The 14,891-nt window shown below is 38.0% G+C and overlaps 1 protein-coding gene across 1 annotated transcript in view; it reads right to left on the minus strand.

The window, feature by feature from the left end:
* ADGRL3 (adhesion G protein-coupled receptor L3) overlaps positions 1-14,891 on the minus strand; it is a 453,165-nt gene that overhangs the window by 372,119 nt on the left and 66,155 nt on the right. The window contains 1 exon segment of the mRNA XM_032213192.1: positions 11,360-11,494. The gene's annotated coding sequence lies outside the window, so the exon portion shown is untranslated.

The following is a 14,891-nucleotide window of genomic DNA, read 5'->3' on the forward strand; positions in this document are numbered from 1 at the left end:
CACGACTCCAAAAAAGTATGTTGCAAGTTATGTAGCTATTAAAAGTAGTAAATACTTCACCACTTTGAGATGTATATGAAAATTCCAAGAATTCCAAGAGACTGTAATCAGCAGGTCAGCTAGTAATTATCATGGCCGGGTGAGGACTTGATCCTGGATGTAATCAATTTTAGTCCAGCACTCTTAATCACTAAATTTCCTTGGATTTTAAAGCTAAATGCACACCGGTACCTATTACCTCCAAATCATACTGTGTCCAAAATACTACTGGAACAGTGATATTGTCTAGTATTCTTTGCAAATAACACAATAGATGCACACAGAACAGGCTTTTGTCTCTCAAAATTGATGTTACTTATTGCTTAAGTGTAAAATAAAAAAATCTTTAAAAAGACCAGAAAGTTTGAGCTTAACCTTCCATAAGCTGTACAACCTACAGCTGATTTCTTATTCTTATACTATACATTCATTTTAATTACTATGGTTTATTCTTATTTTCTTAAACATTCTTCCCATTGTTTTTATTCCTTTCCATTAAGTTGTGTCTGATTCTTGAAGATTGCTTGGACAAGTCCCAGTTTTCTTGGTATGGTTTTTCAGAAGTGAATTGCTATTGCCTTCTTCCTAGGATTGGGAAAAAGTAACATTTTTGTAATATGAAAAAAAGTTTACATTTTTGAATTTAGTGCCAAAATCCCCACTACACTATTATAAATACTAAAAAAAGAAAAAGAAAGAAGAAACTAAAATAGTATGTAAGCATCTTATTTCAGCCTCCTCCTCCTCCTCCTCCTCCTCCTCCTCCTCCTCCTCCTCCTCCTCCTCCTCCTCCTCCTCCTCTTCTTCTTGCTATAAATCTATTCCTTATCATTCTATCTTTATTTACAATTATACCTTTATTTTGGTCAACATTCACTTCTTTCTCTCCAAGGGTCTACATTAAACAACTTTGATCTTCTCCCCCTTTTCCTTCCACAATCTCTTACTTTAAAACAATAATTTCAGTCCTTTCAAGTGCCTGAAAGTTCCAGGCCTCTCACCAAGCTCCATGCTACTCTTTGAGTCTTTTTCTGACTTGGCTCCGCTGATATCAATCAAGATCTCTTGTGCTCACTACCACACCACCACTCATTGACTGCATTGGGTGACTGGATCTCATGAAAACAGGAGGGTTGGCCTTGAAATGGGGAAGGAGATGTGGTCATTTTTCTCTCAGCACTGTATTTCCCCCTTCCACAGGGAAGCATCCTGATGCCCACCAGCAATTTTTGATTGGCTCCCATCATTCCCAGAATCAAGCAGGATGACCAATTGTACTTCCAATATCTAGAGATTTACAGGTACATGTATCTAGGAATATTATCTCTGTGTGGCTGGGTGCCTTAAAGCACCTTCTACATATAAAACTGGTGCCAGAAAAGAAAATCAAAAATTGATATAGGGCAACGGAATGTCTAAATTCACGTTTTGCATTAAGCATAGTTTATTCAACAAACCACGGTATATAGTATTTGAGGACTTCACATATTATATTATAAAGAACAGAATAAAATCCATGAGGTGTATTCATAAATAAAGTCAGAAAAAATAACAACAGTAGAGCATGGCATATTATGTGAATTACATTTCTTTAATTATATGTAATATAATTTGAATTTATGTGACATTTGAAGGAAAAGAATCCACAGCAGTATCAAAATAAGTATGATGACTTTTTTATTATAATGTTCATGATGTTTATTATAATGGTGAATAACCATTATCACACTGGAAATAATGATTCAAAAATAATTATTTCTCAATTGTTCACTCCCATGCAGTTTATTCAGAAGTAATTTCAAGCAAATTCAATTACTTTACTCCTAATAATTATACATAGAGTTGTACACATATTTTGTTGGAGGTCATTATTAGCATAGCATATGTTTACTTCAGAAATATTTTTAAACAGGAAAATGAAATCCTTTCAGGCAATAAGTGGAAATCAGATGTCTATAGTTCAGATTTCAAAACAACTAAGGAGTCAAGCATCACCTTCTAAATATAAAAGAAAAATCATCATAAAATGGCAACCCAAATGCAAATTACAAGGTTGGTTAAGCAAATACAAAAATACCCTTTGCTACTGCTTAGGAGTATTGTTTTTTCTTTCTTTCTCTCCATCTCCTGCCCCCACCATTCCACTCTAAGTTACTGAGAGAGCATTTGCCTGAGAGCACCTGATAAAAAACAAGGCAGAAATCAATAACACATTTATAAATGAAACTCATTCCCACCTATTTGCCTAATTAACACCAGCATACTTGCTAATGAAGTACTTTACAATAGCCACTTATGAAAACTGAGTGACAGATTGGCATGTTGTTTGCTTCAGGCAATAGGTACTTTTCCAAGACTTGCATGCACAGACTTAAATTTGTCCCATGTAGTGTGCATATTAAACATTTGGATCTATACAATCCACAAATTTTCAAAAGTATTTAATTCAGTTTCTTTCATTCCCATTTAGAAATTCTTTTGCATCACTAGGAAAGTTTGAAGATGCAACATATTTCTCATTAATATTAACAACGTTTTTTCTTTATTGAATGATTGTATGATATCTGGGTGAGTGTCCATGATAAATCTTCATCTTTAATCCAATATATTTTTCAAGATCTGTAAGTAAGTGGAGGTTGTAATGCAAACCTGTTTTCTCAGATGTAAATGCCATGATTTTTAATGTTTACTCCACAAGGATTGAGTTATTAGACAGAAATTCCCAAAATATACTCCACTGACAGTCACCCCTCCCCCCAAATCAATTACAATGAAAATAACATTTGCTTTTCTTAACAGAGGATATGATGGTGAACTGCAGAATTAGAAGTTTAAGAAAGAATAATGGAATGGAAAGAAGAAATAACATTTCATAAACTAATATTCCTCTCTTCTTCCCAGAAGAACAATTCAAACTTATACATCAAATATACATAGGCATATTTTGTTAACGAGCAGGTGTGTATTAAGGCATAGGGAGATGTACTTTTCATTTGCTGCTTTCATCCTGCAAATCCAATATGAGTATCATTTGGAGAAGACCTTATATGTTGTTCTTTTATATGCTCTATCCGAAGGCAGCAATTTCAAAGCCTTAGAAAAAGCATTAAGATAAAACGGAGTGACAAGACAGAGAATTATCATATTTAAATAACTGCCACTACCTTCTAAATTTCCTTTTCAAGAATAATTGCCGAGGCCTCACTTTTTCAGTATAATCCTGGATTTGAATAAGGCTCTTCATGATTGAAAAGACTGAGTAAACTGTTTGGTTTACACAAAAATAAGTCTCAATGTATTCAGTGGAGTTAACTCCCAGAAGTATGTGCATTTATTTCAGTTACCCTTGATTTTAGAGAAAAGGCAGAGAAGTGGCATTCAGTTAATACAAGTAATGCTCCCTTCTCCTCCATCTCCAGACAAGGTTGAGAGGTGAAGAAGCAATAAAATATATTACATCAAAGTTCAGAAACATAGCGAAAAGGTTTTTTTTTTTAAAAAAAAGTATCTCCATCATGGTTATTTCACTAAAGAAAGGTAGACTGGTTCTCTTTTTTTGGTAAAGATTGTTGGTGTTGTGTGTTTGCCTTCAAATTATTGTTGACATCTGGTGACTGCTGGGCAAGTTTTTTGGCAAGGAAGGAGGTGCATGTACATTCTTGTATCGGACTTTGGGATAATAGAGGAATGGACCTTGGAGGTCTTCTAGTCCAGCTCCCTGCTCAGGCAGGAAACCCTTTACCATTTCAGAAAAAGGTTGCCCAATTTCTTCTTAAAAACTTCCAATGTTGGAGCATCCACAACTTCTGGTAGCAAGTTGTTCCACAAATGAATTGTTCTAACTGCCAGGAAATTTCTCTTTAGTTCTAGGTTGCTTTTCTCCTTGATTAGTTTTCATCCATTGCTTTTTTCCCCCTGCCCTCAGGTGCTTTGGAGAATTCCTTCTTCTTTATGGCAACCCCTTAGATATTGGAACACTGCTATCATGTCACCCCTAGTCCTTCTTTTGATTAAACTAGAATAATGATAGGAAATTGAGCCTACACCTGCCTGTTTTCAGTTTCTTTCATTCATTTGTTTATTCATTCATTTATATTTAGGAACCATCACCCATCTCACTCATTTGTTTCTCTTCTCAGTAGAACCATCAGAAAAACAATGGTGGCTTGGATTTTTATTTTCCTGCAGCTTCGTGGACCACATGCTTTGAGTGGGTTGGTGGAAAAACTGGTGTTGTTAAGGTTTCCTCATGCTTGAAACTTACAGAACCATAGCACTGGACTGACCATTCCAACCATCAAATCTAACTCCCTGTTCAGTGCAAGAATGTAAATATAAGTATTGAGGGCAAACAGTTACCCCCCCCCTCCAAATTCAATTGTAATCTGTTGTCTGTAACCTGAGTCCATTATTCCACACCCTGAAGTCTACATAGAGCCAAAAGAGGCTTTGACTTTCTTCTATGTGATTTCCCCCCCCCCCCAGACATTTGAAGAGTGATCTCATATTCTCCTGCAATCTTATCTTCTCAAGGCCAAACATTTCCCCTTTATTCTCTTCTGCATAGGACGAAATTTCTAGTCTGTGGATTATACTTGCTGTCATTCTCTGAACTAGTTTCTCTGAATTCTTCAAATTGTGGGTTCAAAAACCAGATACAGAGCTCAGAAAAGCAAAATAAATTGGTCTAACCAAAGCAATTAAAGGACAACTACTTCTCATTATTTATAAATTCTGCCATAGGTGTAACTTATGGGTCTATTGTGGTATAGAAGTTAAATGCTACCGTAGAAGACAGGAGACTCAATCCTTCTTTAAGCATAAAGCCAGTAGGGTGACTTTGGGCCAATCTTTCCCCTTAGCCCAAATTGGTTTTAGATTCTGGCAGTGGGGGGAGGGGGGCTACTGAGTAATTCTCATATTAAGCCTACGAGCCAAATTTTTAGATATAAAAATGGGACTTATTTGGAAAAAGAGAAGTAGAAGGGGAAAAAATAAGGAACACAAATTTCCAAAGGAAATCACCACAATCAGCCTTGCTAAATAAGTTATTATTATGTTTTTGGAAAAAAAACTTGGAATTCACCACAAGTTCAACGTTCACTGCAAAGATGATAGTTACAAGGTGATTATCTGGGCCTCTTAATTTGATCTCTTTGTCACTCTTTGTCTTCTTTTTTCCCTAGGAGAACATTACACTGCAACCCTGATCCTTAAGAAGAAGTGCAATCCACCTTGAACAGGTATGCCTTCCATATCCTGAATTTCAGTACCCAGAATCTGAAACTACATTTGTCCATCTTTAACACTAGTTCATTCTCCCATGCAGGAGATATTCAGAGGCATTCAATTTCAGTAGCTCACAGGAAAGATGAGCATCATTGAGTATCATCAGCACATTCATGACAACTATTTCACTTAGCTACTAACAATATGGGAGACACTTTCCAGAATATTTCCCAGAAGTTGTGGATACATCAAAAACTTCCAGCACAATTTTCTGCTAGTAGACATGTGAAAGGAATTACTGCAACGTGGCAATTTGAACCTCTACTATGGCAAGACCTCCAAAAAAATATCACACTGAATGGTAACCAAAGCGATCCAGCAATATTAACAGGACCACATTCCCACTTCCTCTGTCATCTCTCAATATAGACCATCCATTAGAACAACTAGACTTCCATATCGTAAATCCAGATTTAAAACCAGGTTCAAAAGAATTTAGAGCTGAGGTGGCGCAGTGGTTAGAGTGCAGTACTGCAGGCCACTTCAGCTGACTGCTGTCTGCAGTTCGGCGGTTCAAATCTCACCAGCTCAAGGTTGAATCAGCCTTCCATCCTTCCGAGGTGGGTGAAATGAGGACCCAGACTGTGGGGGCAATATGCTGACTCTGTAAACCGCTTAGAGAGGGCTGAAAGCCCTATGAAGCGGTATATAAGTCTAACTGCTATTGCTATTGCTAGATAATCCATTCATTCAATTCAAGAGTGCAAACAGCATAGCATGTAGGGGTTTGGTGTAAGGATCTTGAGCCCTTTGGAATGCATAAGATATAATGGTTCAATTTTTTGCATTTTGATGTTTGAATGAGATTAAATGGCAACATGGATGGTTTAAGCATGGTAGAAAAATGTAGCCTTACTCTGCTAACCTCTCTCTTCAAGTTCCACTTCCATCTGTTTAAAACACACACACACACACACAACCCAAACGTTGCACTATTTTCTCTTTATCAGTAGAGGGAGATATAAGCCAAAAGAGATAGAGGGAGGGTGATAAAGAGAGAAAGATTCAATATAGCTACTGATTAAAATAACAGCCCAAGCTTCTGATAATTTTAATGTTATTATTATAGAAAAATGGAAATAATAACATAATTTAAATTAAAACAGTAAAATGAAATATGATCCTGACCAATGTTGCTTTATGAGCTTCAGCATATCACACAGAATTTGTACATGTCAAACAGAATGTGTAACTCCTTGACCTAAAAATTGGGAGTGGCAGGCCACTACTTTCTTCATCACATTGCATATATAAAAATGTTTCAAATTGGCAGTGACTCTTCAGCAATGGCTTCGCTACTGCCTCTTTGTAAAGCAGTATGAATAAACTCTTGTCCGCAAGAAATAACTGGCAGCACAGAGTCTGGGGGGCGGGAGGGTCTTTATATTTAGTTTTGGGGAAGGCTTCCATTTATCAGTAATAGTTCAGATAGATCCAAGAGCTTCTCTAATTCGTTGGAGATAAAGTATTTAACGGGTTCAGACAGATTTTAATAACTACTAAAGTTACAGTATTATTCAAATAATATAAATACAATACAAACCAAACTGATTTTATTTATGAAACTTTTAATTGCTAATGTATTTGAGTGCTATCAGAACTAATAAAGATCAGGTCATTGTTCTGATTATCTAACAGGATTCTTTTGGTGATTCTTCATGGAGAGAATCAAGGAATAGCCCCAGCTTCTCTTCTACACCATTCTAATCAAGGAAGAGATCTTATGTCTCTGCCTGGATCATACTTAATCAGATTCAGTCTTGGACCTGCACCATACCTGCTGTGCTGCCCTGCTCCCTCCCATCTCTGTCACTCACACATACACACAGTGTGATTTCTAAAGGTGTTTATTCAACCCCCCCCCCCCCCAAAAAAAAAGGTCCTCAGAGAGTACCCACATTCGGATTCAGACCTCAGCATGGCAAGAGTCATTGGGTAAAACGAGTCTAACAGGTACACAGGAAGTCCAGGGAAACAATCCACATGTCAAATACATCCAGATACATGGAACGAACACATAAGGCATGGGACTGGGCACGCTGCTCCACCAACGCTCAAGTCCTTGGGGCAGGATAAAGTAGGCGATGCTAGTGCAGCCCTTCACGAGGAGTGAGGTTGTCTCCTCATGTGCAGTCTAGCTCACCGACATTGAGCCTGTCTCCTCTCTGCCCTACATGTCCTTGGATTGGGAGGAGATGTGGACTTCCATGAAGCCTCCTGGCCAACTCACTACAGCTGTGGCTTGCCTTGCTCAACGTCAGCCTGTCATTTGTCTGATCAGGTTGAGGCTGCATCCCTCAGGTTAGCACTCAAATCAATGACACTTGCTTAAGCTTACACTTCATCATACATAATTATTTTATATAGCAAGGGATGCAAGCTACAATGGAAGGGATAATGGAAGAATTACCATGTCAAGTACCAAAAACATCAGCTGTTACTTATAAATTGGGTACCAAGGTCTTCTGGTACTTAACATGGTAACTCCTAAGCATCAAGGATGGCCAGCCAGATTTTAAAAAAACTTCACCCAACTCTATTTAAAATCTATCATGTTCCGGGGATTACTTTATCTAATGTTGCATTTACCTGAATAGAAAGGAATATGTTGTAATAGTAAAATTTTTATTAAGTATTGATCCACTCATGGCAAGTTTTTCACTTCTATGTCTTTCATATATGAACTTTCCTTTTCAAAACAAATAGCAAATTGAGACTATAACCTGCCCATAGCTTCTGAAATTATTAATCTGAAGCCCATGAAAGTCACATCATTTTGATTCACCTATTTGAATGCAAAAGCCTTCCACACTTCTGGGATTGCCAATGTAGGCTACAAATACAAATGTCAGAGTAGGGCTGTCAAATTCGGGGGGGGGGGTGGTGCAGGCCAGATGGTTTAGCGAAGGGGGGAAAGTCCCCATATGTCACATGATGCCGCCATGAGTTTGACACCCCTGTGTTAGAGGAAGTAAAAGTAGGAATAGTTGTAACTAATGGTCCCATTTCTCTTAACATTATTTCTTCCTCTACTTCTCATGAAGTGAAAGTTTCTCTCAACTTGGCAAAGTTTCCATTGAATCCCCTCATTGGAATAGATCTTGGAATTAAAACAAGGATCTGGTTTGAAGCCCTGTTGAATTAGGAACCTACAAAAGAGCCTTACAAAGTACTTTGCAAGTAAATGGCTCTTCTGTTGTCTCTGGGGTAATCCTGGAATTGTGTATTATTGCAGACAACTGTAGTTCCATATATGGAGATTGAGAAGATGAGTTAAGCAGAATGATGGATTCTCAGAATGACCTTTATCACCTCACTAAACCACCTGCCTATCAAAACTCTTTTGAGGTGGGAAGACCAGCATTACATTTAACTTCATTCATTTTCTCACATCTTAGTTTCTTGAACATGGCCAGCTGGGAGCCTTAACTTTATTTCCTCTTGGGTTAGCAGAATGTGACACTTTTATTCTAGTTCTGTCAACATAAGTTGGAGTTCAGTTGGGCATTCTATATAAGGCTTCAAGTGTGTGTGTTGGGTCAAACCATTGTGTGTTAACATTGTCATTCTACCTCTTTATTATACAGATGTATTTCTTGCAAAAATGTATTATTCTTAAGCTTGTAAAAGAAAAACAAAAACAAAAAAGCCCTAGATTGTTATATTTTCTGTAGATCCCTAATGTACCAAGTCACACACTTTCAAAATCACACTAATTCCAAGAGATAAATACACTCACCCAAACATACATATACTACACACACACACACACAAATATAAAAAAACAATGTTCAAAGCATACAATTATTTTTTTAAAAAAATCATGATTGCAAAAATTACCTTTTAAAACACCAACATTTACAATTTTGAATAGGCCATAAAGTTTCAAAGGAGAGTAATTATTGTCTAATTGCAAACTAGAGGGGGGATGGTGGGGACGTCAAAAAATGGGTGAAACCACCCTCTCCTAAAAAAAAACCTTAACAACTTTTTCTGATCCAGATAACTGTTAATATGTTCCTTCTCCCCAGAGATTCCTCCAGCTATTTAATTAAAAAAAATGAACTACTTCTGCTAAGCATTTTTTCAACACACTTCTAAGTTTCATAAGGAAATGGAGTTGGAATAAAGCCAGAAAAAAAATGTTTAATGGCTTCAGGCTTTTGAATACCTTCCCAATATTCTGGCAGCAAATAGAAAATAGAACTTTTAATGTGATACTGAGCATTTCTTTCTTTCGCTACCTTTTTGGGATGGAAGGAACATTGCCATACTATCTTCCTGTGGTCAGAAAAAGTATTTGACTCTTACTAAACCCAACTCCTGATGCTTCTGAGCTTTTTGAAGGATTATCATATTTTTCGGAGTATAAGATGCACCTTTTTTCCCTCAAAAAAGAGGATGAAAATCTGGGTGCGTCTTATACATCGAATACAGCCTTTTTTCCCTCCTCAAGCCCCACCCCTTCACCAAAATGGCCATGCATAGCCTTATGGAGGCTTTCAGAGAGTTCCTGGGGGCTGGAGGGGGCAGAAATGAGCAAAAAACGACCTGTTTTTTGCACCCCAGCCCCCAGCAGCACTCTATAAGCCTCCATAAAGCTATGTATGCAATTATTTTGACAAAAAACGGGCCTGTTTTTGCAAACAATGGGCCATTTTTTGCACATTTTTGTCCACCCAGGAGCACTCTGCAAGCCCCCCCAATAGTCTCCCTATTCATGCCTCTTTTTAAAAAAAATAGGGCCCGTTTTCGTGAAAAACAGGCAGTTTTGGGCAGGTTTGCAGAGTGCAAAAACTTTTTTTCCCCTTTTGGAAAGCTCTTTAACTGATTGATGAGAATTACATTGATCAAGTGCTGTGCCAGCAGAAACACCTACCTATCTACTGTATTTCTCTCTCTCTCCATTTCTCTCTCTCTCTATCCCTTAATCAACCTACCTATCTAACTACTCTCTCTCTCCCTACCTACCTACCTCTGTATTTCTCTCCCTCTATTTCTCTCTCTCTCTCTCTCTCCCTTTATCTACCTACCTATCTAACTACTCTCTCTCTCTCTCTCTCTCTCTCTCTCTCTCTCTCTCTCTCTCTCTCCCTACCTACCTACCTACCTACTGTATTTCTCTCCCTCTCTATCCCTCTATCTAGCTACCTACTTTAAAAAAAATGCCTCTTCAAAACCTTGGTGCATCTTATACTCTGAAAAATACAATATTTATCTATCTATCTATCTATCTATCTATCTATCTATCTATCTATCTATCTATCTATCTATCTATCATTACACTTCTTTGAATGATCACCTATGACTCCATTCACATAGGCAACATGTTGCTGTAGATCCCATTCAGAGCGCTGTCTAAAAATTCTTGTCTTATACACATACCAAGTGACCTAGGTGCAGCACCCACTGAATATTTTCAGTTTCTAAGTTCAACACAATACATCTGGAATAGTGAGATCATATGAGATCAAGCAAGGTAGAAGGGTCAGTTGTGTGGATTCACGGATGACTGTTCAGTGAACTGCAGTTATAGGTTGGTCACAAATTCTCTGTCACTATCTCTGTGATTTGTGCAACTAGTAGAGTAGCAACCTTCTTACCTAGAAGATCTGATAATAAAGTGACACCTCATCAGGAACCAAGATTCTGTCTATAATACTGAATGAAGATGGAAAACTGTGCTTATGAGTTTGTGCAGTGTAACTCATGTAGGGGAATATACTCAGTGAGGACAACTGATGCTCTTATGAAATGCGGGCTGAGTAGAATAGCAGCTCATAGCAAAGCTTTTGTATGATTGTGTTTCCAAGTATGTAAGCTTGGTTCGTAACATTTGATTAGCTTTCTGTAAATTTGTTATAGCATTTCAGTATGTGATTGCTTGTCCGTTAATTGGGAGCTACTACTTTCTAATTTATTAATTCTGGTTTGAATTAATCAGCATACACTTAAAGCATATCTCTCCAAATTGCCATTCTTTTATATCTACAATAATATTTTTAGTCATTCGTTTCAAATAAAACATTACCCTTTCATCTTCTTTGTCGGTAGATGAAGGAGAAGATAGTGTTGCTGCCACCACTGCTGTGCCGTGATGGACACTGCTTCTCAGTTTTGGATTTTCCTCTTTTTGAAGACATCTAGACAGCCTGTAAGCTATTTCCTAATAAAATCAATAAAAACAAACGTTAGTCACCTGCTCATCAATTTAAATCCACAATTAAAATTTAAATCCGGCCTATAAATGCTAAATAAAACAAAAAAAACAAAATTCTTTAGAAGAAAATAAAGCAAAAAAATCAACAGAGGCAGTTAATTATGCAGACATTTTGGCCAAATATCCAATTCACTTTATTCATGCAATTTAGAGTATTTGAAGGCCGAGATTAATGTTACATAGAAACCATATGGAAGCTTGTCTCAACAATTGTTTTTGTTATTGTTTTTAATAGAAATCCATTTTAGATCTAGTTAGAGGGCTTATATCAGGGGTGAATTCCTGCCAGTTCTAACCTCTTCTATAGAATAGGTTCCATAAATCTACAGTGCCGTTTAGAACCGGTTCCAACTTCCTCCCCCCGCCCATCCACACATCATCAAGATGAAGAGCGCGGAATTCTGGGAGTTGAAGTCCACAAAATCTTAAAGCTTGAACTCAAGTTTGAATACCCTTGGGGTTTTTTTTTCTAAAGGGTTAGGGGTGCAAGGATCTTGTAACTTGACAGCTTTAAAACTTGTGTGCTTCAAACGCCAGAGTTTCTGAGCCAACATTTTGGTTGCTAAGCAAGAGCGTTGTTAAGTGAGTTTCAGCACATTTTAGAAAGTTGCCCATGCCCATCCAGTCACATGGCCGGCAAGCAACTCCCACCCGGTCACATGGCCATTCCCACCCTGTCACATGGCCAGCAAGCCACTCTCACAAACAGGGCACACCTACAGAAGAGGTTCTAAAAAAATTTGAAATCCACCACTGGCTTACATATACAAACAATTGGATTTCCTTTCAGATATAGATTCCTCATCTCAGTCCCACCACCAGAGAACACTCTGAAATAAAAACTAGGTGCAACATTCACACAGTTTGGCTTTGTGTGTATTTCTTCTGCAAAAGAAAGGGGAGATAAATAGGCAACCATCCTTTGCCCTGATTAGATGCCTACACTTTCTTCAACAATTTATAACAGAAGTAAAACTCATAATTTTTTCCTCTTTCATTCAAATGCCATTACAAGAAGTCCTCGACTTTTGACCATTCATTTAGAGCAGGGGTGTCAAATTTGCAGCCTGCGGGTCAGATTCGTCACATGCTGGCCACGCCCACTCTATTTAGCAAAGGGGGGGGTAAAGTTGTGATACATCACATGATGAGGTGACACTCCAACCTTGACACCCCTGATTTAGAGACTTTTCGAAGTTAGGGCAGCATTGAAAAAAATGACTTACAACTTGCACAGTGTCCCTGCAGTCACATGATCACTATTTGCAACCTTCCCGGATAGTTGCCAACAAGCAAAGTCAATGGGGAAGCCAGCATGGAATGTTATCAGTTGCAATCATGTGATGTCTCACTTAATGACCATATGGCCCACTTAACAACTACAAGAAAAAGATGACAAAATTGGGAGCAATTTTCCAGTTCTTATTGTAAGTTGAGAACTACCTGTAGATCTATATTGGTTCTGAAAAAACCTCCAACAATGTCTATCTCAATTAAACAACTGAGAATGGAGAGACTGAGTGTATTCTTTCATGCTTTTAATACAGATAAGACATACTGCATCTCAATTGCAACATTTGTTTTACTCTCTCCCACTCAGACTTAAAGGATGCAGTCTACCATATCTGGTAGATCTTTTAATCTACCAGGGAATCTTTTCAGGGGTTACATGGGGATGTAATGAGAATCAAAGGAGCGTAAGATTTATTCAGCAAGTTTATTTTTTGGTTATGGGGTATTAGGCTTTAATGCTGAATTTTAACATATAGAGGTGGAATTTGTAGCAACAGGGACAGTGAAGGAATATATAAACACTACACAAAGTAGAATATAAGCCACTTCACCAAATTTTAGCATGTATTTAACAAGTTTCCATAAAGGTTAGTTGATTGACTGTTAGTGTTTGACTGTTAAGCAAGATTTTATATGCATACTCTATCATATAATTTTATATCAGGCACTAAGTGTGTGTGTGTGTGTGTGTGTGTGTGTGTGTGAGTTTCTGTGTGTGTGTGATTTCATATGATATGGGGAAAGTAACCTGGCAGATTAGAGGCTGAGTAAACAGACTTCTTATTCTGCTGCCCTAAATTCCTGTTATGTTTGGTTTTGAGGCTCTCCTGGATATTGCCTTAGGGGGCTTTAATTCATGCCAAGGTCACCTCATCAGGATTTCCAGATCATTGCAAGACATAGGCAGGTAAATAGTTTTGATTTTGTGTTTCTATTCTGCAATATTGCATGGTCAATTAGAACGGTGTGCTACTATACAAAGCCTGATGAATCCACATAGTTTGTAAGTGCTCTACTATTTTTTTTTTTTTAAAGTGAATTTTGTTGCAGGCTTAGCTATGTGTCAGATTGAGCTAGTTCAGACAGTGGACATGAGTTTTCTAAGTAGCTGTTTTGGGTTTCAAATTGATAGTTTTTAAATATAAAAAAATATATTTCCCACCAGAATGGTTTTCTTGCTGATTCTCTTTGAATTAACCTGTTTGCATCTCAGAAACCATTTAAAATGGTTAAATATTAAAATTTAATATTTTATTAAATAAGGAGCCGAGGTGGCGCAGTGGTTAGGGTGCAGTACTGCAGGCCACTTTAGCTGACTGTGATCTGCAGTTCAGCAGTTCAAATCTCACCGGCTCAAGGTCGACTCAGCCTTCCATCCTTCCGAGATGGGTAAAATGAGGACCCGGACTGTGGGGGCAAGTTGCTGACTCAATTTGCTAAAAAAATTGTAAACCGCTTAGAGAGGGCTGAAAGCCCTATGAAGCGGTATATAAGCCTAATAAATAAATAAATAATATAATTTTAGTCCTAATAAACTGGAGACATACTTGGAACTGTTCAAAACTGACACACACGCACACACACACACACACACACACACACGTATGTCAAGGAAAAATATTAATGTTGCCTCTATACAGGTACTCTTCGACTTACGACCACAACTGACTCCAAAATTTATGTTGCTAAGCAAGACATTTGTTAAGTGAGTTTTGCCCCATTTTACAACCTTGCTGTGTTGACTCCCCTTAAAGCATCCCCAGGTGCCACTCCAGATAATAGTTGTTCTGAGGAGGATGAACCAGTGTGAGGCACTTCAGGATGGGAGTTGGTCAATGGCTCAGAGCAGCCAGCTGAGAGTGATTGACTGAAGCACAGCTGCAGTAGGATAGCCCAGAGACTTCAGGTAAGGGAAAAATGCAGCTGCAGCTGGTTAGTGATGATGATGAGGAGGAGGAGGAACTGCCTTCTGCACCTCATCTGAGAACATGTAGGGCAGAGAAAAGCAGGAGCAGTGAAGGTCATCCCAATTACTGGTAAGGTGGCAGCC

Source organism: Thamnophis elegans, chromosome 3 (assembly GCF_009769535.1).
Source record: "Thamnophis elegans isolate rThaEle1 chromosome 3, rThaEle1.pri, whole genome shotgun sequence".
Taxonomy (NCBI): domain Eukaryota; kingdom Metazoa; phylum Chordata; class Lepidosauria; order Squamata; family Colubridae; genus Thamnophis; species Thamnophis elegans.